Source organism: Sus scrofa, chromosome 6 (assembly GCF_054392235.1).
Source record: "Sus scrofa isolate SSC_HxYL_T2T_F1_AM1 chromosome 6, Sscrofa_HxYL_maternal_Yorkshire_Landrace_v2.0, whole genome shotgun sequence".
Lineage (NCBI taxonomy): Eukaryota > Metazoa > Chordata > Mammalia > Artiodactyla > Suidae > Sus > Sus scrofa.
The window spans coordinates 54,682,250-54,689,326 of NC_139388.1; the positions used below are offsets into that span (position 1 = coordinate 54,682,250).

Consider the following 7,077-nt stretch of genomic DNA (forward strand, 5'->3'; position numbering starts at 1 on the left):
GCTGTAGCCCCTGGCCTACACCACAGCCACAGCAACGCCAATCCGAGCTTCCTGCGCAACCTACACCAGAGCTCAGGGCAAGGCTGGCTCCTTAACCCACTGAGCGAGGCCAGAGATTGAGCCTGCGTCCTCATGGATCCTAGTCAGATTCATTTCCGCCTAGCCTCAATTGGAACTCCAAATTCAATTTTTGCTTTTTGTGGCTTTCTGGAATTTTTTTTCAGGTATTTTTGAAAAATATTAATTGAATTTGCAGATCCAGAACCAGTGGATACAGAGGGCTGTGTTTAAAAATTATGTAGACTTGCTTTTTGGCTGGCACTGCCATCTTCCAGTAATTCACCAAAATGACCAACACAAGGGGAAGGAGGAGGGACACCCGCTATATGTTCTCTAGGCCTTTTAGAAAACATGGAGCTGTTCCTTTGGCCACATACATATGAATCTACAAGAAAGGTGATACTGTAGACAGCAAGGGGATGGGCACTGTTCAAAAGGAATGCAGTGCAAAAGTTACCATGGCAAACTGGAAGAGTCTACAGTGTAGTCCAGCATGCTGTTGGCATTGCTGTAAACAAACAAGTTAAGGGCAAGATTCTTGCCAAGAGAATTAATGTGCATATGGAGCATTTCAGACACTCTAAGAGCCGAGACAGCTTCCTGAATGTGTGAAGGAAAATGATCAGAGAAAGAAGGAAGCCAAAGAGAAAGGGACTTGGGTTCTTCTGAAGTGCCAGCCTCCTCCACTCAGAGAAGCTCACTTCGTGAGAACCAATGGAAAGGAGCCTGAACTGTTGGAACCCATTCCTTATGATTCATGGCATGATAAGTGTAAAGAAAATAAAAGACCTAGACTGTAAAAAAAAAAAAAAAAAAAAAAATTTGCGTAGGCTCACAATACAGTAAAATACGTGAAAAACCTAAGGTAAAAAATGCACAGCACATCACTTCCTGATTATCTGTGCTCTTGCCTGTTGTGTCTATACTGTATCACGGTCACCACTGTACATCTCCCAGCTCCACTTTCAGTGATACCATATTGGTAGCTAGAAATTGGCTATGATAGGACTGTTTACACTATGGGAAATGGCAGCCACTACAGCTCAGGGCTTGATTTATTGTTGTGTTGATTGGGGATGGAGGAGTTCCCCAAAGTCCTCCTCCTGCAGTGCCCTTCCAGCGCCCTCTCCTGGTAAAGGTAACCATTGTGCACTGGGGCGAGAAATTGATAATAGAAACAAATGACATACCACATTTTCACTTACCAATTTTTTTTTTTTTTAAGAAACAGATTTATTAAGATAGGACGCTTGTGAGAGATGCAAGCGGGCAGGCACAGAAGCTCTGCCTTCACTTACCAATTTTTAAAAACAAATGTAGATAGCATACAATATTGCTGAGAATGTGGGGAAATGAGAATTCTCATAGATAGCTATTGGTAATGACTACAACCTTTTTGTAATTGAGTTCGGTAGTAGCTATCATAATGTCTGAAAGCAAACTCATTCAACTAGCATTTTTACATTTAAGACTAGCTTCCAAAATGCTAACTTCAAAGAAAAAGATGTGGATACAGTAACACTTACTGAAGCTGTATCTGTAATACTGAGGGATGAGACCAACTTCAATGTCCATCTTTTGAGGAATTGTTACTCTCTGCTGGCCAAGATGGTAGCTATTTGTGGCTATTTAAAGTTATTAAAATTGGCACGGCCGCGGATGCGGGGAGCACAGTGAGTCTTCGGTGAGCCACCCTCCCTGCGGGGTTGCTGCCCAGCCGCTCGTTCTGAATCCCGCTGCCAATAAAGTTGGTTAAGAAAAAAAAAATAAAGTTATTAAAGTTAAGTAAAATTTATTAATTCAGTTTCTTCATCAAACTAGTCATTTCAAATGCTCATTAGCCAATGTGACTAGCGGTTACTCTATTGGACAACACAGATAGAAACAAAACTTACCAACATCACAGAAAATTATGTTGGACAGCTAGATAATAATTCAACATTTATTTATTTATTTATTTTGTCTTTTTGCCTCTTCCAGGGCCACACCCGCGGCACATGGAGGTTCCCAGGCTAGGGATCGAATTGGAGCTGTAGCTGCCGGCCTACGCCAGAGCCACAGCAACGCGGGATCCGAGCCGCATCTGCAACCTACACCACAGCTCATGGCAACGCTGGATCCTTAACCCACTGAGCCAGGCCAGGGATAAAACCTGCCACCTCACGGTTCCTAGTCGGATTCATTAACCACTGCGCCACGATGGGAACTCCAATCATTCTTCATTTAAAATGAGTTAAATCTCTATAACTGACATAAAATGAAGTAGAGGAATTGTGCTTAAATGAAGAGGGCAAATAGCAAAACAATACGTATAGCATGATACCATTTCTGTATAAAATAGATGATCCTTGTACATACATATATCCAGTGTACAGAAAAGTCTGGAAGAACACCTAAAAATGGCAACTTTAGTTGCTTCTGTAGAGAACCTATGAGTAGGGGAAGACTCTTTTTTAATTTATATACCTCCAGTTGTGTGAATATTTTAAAACAACAGTTAACTAAATACTACCAAATCATTATGTTTTTATTAGCAGTAATGTTTTTATTATTTTGAAAGATATTCTGCTACTTTCTACTCTCTCAGCCACTTACTCCTTGACATACTCAACCATTTTTTTTTTTTTTTTGTCTTTTTGTTGTTGTTGTTGTTGTTGCTATTTCTTGGGCCGCTCCCTCGGCATATGGAGGTTCCCAGGCTAGGGGTTGAATCGGAGCTGTAGCCACCGGCCTACGCCAGAGCCAGAGCAACGCGGGATACGAGCCGCGTCTGCAACCTACACCACAGCTCATGGCAACACCGGATCGTTAACCCACTGAGCAAGGGCAGGGACCGAACCTGCAACCTCATGGTTCCTAGTCGGATTCGTTAACCACTGCGCCACGACGGGAACTCCTCAACCATTTTAACTTAAAGACTTCACTCCTAGCAAAAGGAGACAAATGGGAAGAGTTCTCAGCTGGTTAAGGATCCCGTGTTGTCGCTGCTGTGGCTTGGATTTGATCCCTGGCTCAGGAACTTCCACATGCTGCAGGTACGGCCAAAAAAAAAAAAAAAAAAAAAAAAGAGAGAGGTGTAAATAGTATTTAAGGACAGTTGAAAATTCCAAGATTCGAATGTCAATGTCTAAAAAAAAGTTTATTGAAACATAGCTGCACTGGGAGTTCCCGTCGTGGCTCAGTGGAAATGAATCTGACTAGCATCCATGAGGATGCAAGTTTAGTCCCTGTCCGTGCTCAGTGGGTTAAGGATCCAGCGTTGCTGTGAGCTGTGGTGTAGGTGGCAGACAAGGCTCAGATCTGGCATTGCTGTGGCTATGGTGTAGGCTGGTGGCTACAGCTCCGATTGGACCCCTAGCCTGGGAACCTCCATATGCAGCAAATGTGGCCTTAAAAAAAATAGAAAAAAGAAAAAGAAAAGAAACCTAGCTGGATTGTTTAGATACTGTCTGTGGCTGCTGTCTCACTGCAAGGGCAGAGCTGAGCAGCTCTAGCAGAGACCCCGTCTAGCATACTTACTCTCTGGCCTTTTACAGGAAGAGTGTGCCAACTCCTGCTCTCTACTCAGTACAGAGAAAAATGCTGGCAGATAATGGAATCTATTGGTCCAAAATTAAGTGTATCACCTAGACATCAGGCATTTACCTCGAGAACTGGACTCTGAAAAGCAATCACTGCCTCCCGGCATTGGGAAAGCAAGAGGGGATTCCTGGCTGCTAGAAAGTCAAGTTTGCCTAGTGAACCTAGACGAGCTCAGTTGGAGGGTGGAGGGGAGTGCAGTTAGAGGGGCGAGGTGTAGATTGTGGAGGCAGATGAGGCAGGCAGTGTTAGATGAAAATGTCAGCATGGGCACATGGGGGTTGTCATTGACGCTGGCGCTCCAGAGGTCCTGCGCTCACGCCATGCAGGTTGCCTCTGCTCCACCTTTGGCACACATCTGTGTCCTCATATCACAGGAAAGTTTCTCTGCAAGGTAAGCTGGGCTCTCTGGAATTTTCTCATCAAGGGTTAGTAATTGCTCATGTTATCATTATTACTATTTTTAAATCAAGGCCAACAGTTTCTCAGAGGTATTATCAGTTCCCCTTGCAGACAATGTCATTGCACCAGTGACATTATAATGGCTTCTCTGGTGGGAAACGAGATCACGGTGTCGCTAACCTATAACTCAGGGTCAGGTGCTCTCTCGCACCCTCGGGCATGAACCCTGGCAGTGACGGGATCACTATGCAGGTGTCAGAGATCTGCTTGGTGTGAGTATGCTTTTCCTTTTTCTCCTTTTAGAAAATGTCCCAATAAAGTGACTTTCAGTGCTGGAACTTTATCTTGGAATCCTAATATGCTTTCTTACTTGGGAAGGCATGGCATGCCGTATTAAATCTGAAGATTACAGGGAAACTTATGACTCTCATGAGGCCTCTAACATCTCTTGCATTTTTACTGTATTTAGAATTATTCTTTTTTTTTGTTCTTTGCCTCCTGAGACCTCTTGTCCACCCTTTCTGGCTATTAGACATGCCAGATTCCTCCTTTCCTTCCAACCTTTTAAAATATTTTCTTTAAATTTTGATGGAGTTCTCTGGTGGCTCAGCAGGTTAAGGATCTCTCATTGTCACTGCTGTGACTCAGGTTCAGTTCCTGGCCCGGGAACTTTCACATGCCGCAGATGTGGCCAAAGAAATTGGGACCATATGTCTGGTTTTGACCATGGATGTAGAAAATGTGGGTTCACTTTTTCTTGTTTCTCTGCTTCAATATTGGCTTTAGAAAACTGTCCATATAAAGCTTTTCCTTTGGGCTATTGTTTCAGGTTCTTCTTAGGCCACAGGAAAGAGATGTAATTGTTGATTCTGAGTCTCTCTTTTTTTGTGTGTGTGTTTTTTTAGGGCTGCACTCGTGGCATATGGAGGTTCTCAGGCTAGGGGTTGAATTGGAGCTATAGCTGCTGGCCTACGCCACAGCCACATCTGCGACCTACACACAGCTCATGGCAACACTGGATCCTTAACCCATGGATTAGCATCCTCATGGATGCTAGTCGGGTTTGTTACCACTGAGCCGTGACAGGAGAGATGTATTCCTGAATTTATTTCCCAGAACCAGTCATGGATATAAAGCCACCCCTGGACCACATCCTCAGTACTGAGCCTCAGTCATCAAATGGGCCATGACATTGGGAGAAGAAACCCTGAGTTTGGGGCTCTAATTCTGGATGGGTCCCTCTCACATTTCCAGGTCTGACCCCACCCTGCCCTCAGTGCTAGAGAAGAAATGAAACACACCAGGGCAGGATCCAGCAAAGAGCCCATTGAACGTGGGCTTACCTAAAAAAATTTTTTTTTGGCCATGCCTGTGGCATGTAGAAGTTCCAGAGCCAGGGATCAAACCCAAACCACAGCAGTAACCTGAGCCACAGCAGTGACAACACTGAGTTCTTAACCACTAGACCACCAGGGAACTCCAAAGGTGAAGTTTTATTTTTTATTTTATTTTTTATTTTTTAGGGCCGCACTCACAGCACATGGAAGTTCCCAGGCCAGGGTTTGATATGGAGCTACACACAGCAACAAGGGATCCGAGATGCGTCTGTGACCTACATTGCAGCTCACAGCAATGCCAGATCCTTAACCCACAGAATAAAGCCAGGGATCGAACCCACAACCTCATGGTTCCTAGTGGGATTCGTTTCCGCTGTGCCACAACAGAAACTCGCAATGCTGCATCCTTAACCCACTGCTTGAAGCCATTGAACCTGCATCCTCGTGGATACTAGTCAGACTCGTATCTGCTGAGCCACGATGGGAACTCCCACACTGTGCTTATTTCCAGTGACTTGCGCTCATTCACTGTAACTCGTGGGACTCTGGGGGCTTCTCACGGAGTCTGCCCTGGTGCTCATGACTGCACTCCCCCAAGGCAGATTGAGGCAGGGAATCCCTTAAACTTGGCTGGTGTATCCATCCCCAGCTGCTCTGAGTGCTGGCTACTAAAGCCTCACACCTGCACATCCCTCAGAAGCTCTGCCCTTCATTAAAGAGCAGCCTCCCCTGCAAGGCTATCACCTGAGCGGCTAGCAGCCCATGAACGGAAGCAGGGTCTGTAAGGCCAGCCTAACCATCGTCTCCATGGGGGACTAACTCCGTGCTGCAGGGTGTGTGCCAGGGCCCCTGTGGGATCAGGCTTGCCTCTCTTCCTTGCCCTCCCTGCCTCCTTCCCTCCGGAGAGTTCTCTCTCAGTAGCACCTTGACAGCTTCTGCATCACAGGCTCTGGTGAGGGGTGTGGTGGGCAGGGATGCTGACCTAAAGCACTGTTTGTCCTGTTTCATAGTGAACATGAGGCTCAGCTTAAAGGCGGAAGACCCCAAATCTGAGCTGTTAAAAACTGATATCCTGTCACCGGCAACGTGACATCTCAGATAGAGTGTGGGGGGTCCCTTCAGCACTGTGTACTTGGAGCTGGAAACAGGAAGTGGCGTGGATGCCTTTGCATGTGCCATTGCTTCTGGACACTTGGAAATTCATTAATGTGATCCCGGGGAAGAACGACACCAGGCCTCCCTCCTTCCCTTCCTTCATTCTCTCTCTTTCTCTCCCTTCCTTTTTTCCCTTTTCTTTTTTTTTTTTTACTAAAATATACTAAAGATAGACTTTATAGTGATATTGCTAATCTGTGATTCCCCTCTCCCTTCTCTGACCACAGCTCCTTCACCAGAATTACAAAGGATGTGTGCTGTGCACACCTCCAAAGGAAAGTGAGGTGACTTCTGAGATCCTGGAGTGAGCGTTTGTACACAAGACGCTGTTAAACTCCTTTTCTGAAAAGGCTCTGTGCTTAGCTATGATATAGTGGTTGAAAGTAGGAGATATGGTTGGATTCAAAAGCTCCTACATTACTGTGGTGTAATTTTAGGTAATTTGTTAAATCTTTCATATCTGTAGATGGGTGATGATAATAGCATCTTTCTTTCTCTTTTTTCTTTTTAGGGCTGTACCTGCAGCATGTGGAAGTTCCCAGGC

The 7,077-nt window shown here is 45.1% G+C and overlaps 1 pseudogene; it reads left to right on the forward strand.

Annotated features, from left to right (window-relative positions):
• Nucleotides 1–219: 219 nt before the first annotated feature.
• Nucleotides 220–814, forward strand: LOC106507602 (large ribosomal subunit protein eL21 pseudogene; annotated as a pseudogene).
• The last annotated feature ends 6,263 nt before the right edge of the window (nt 815–7,077 follow it).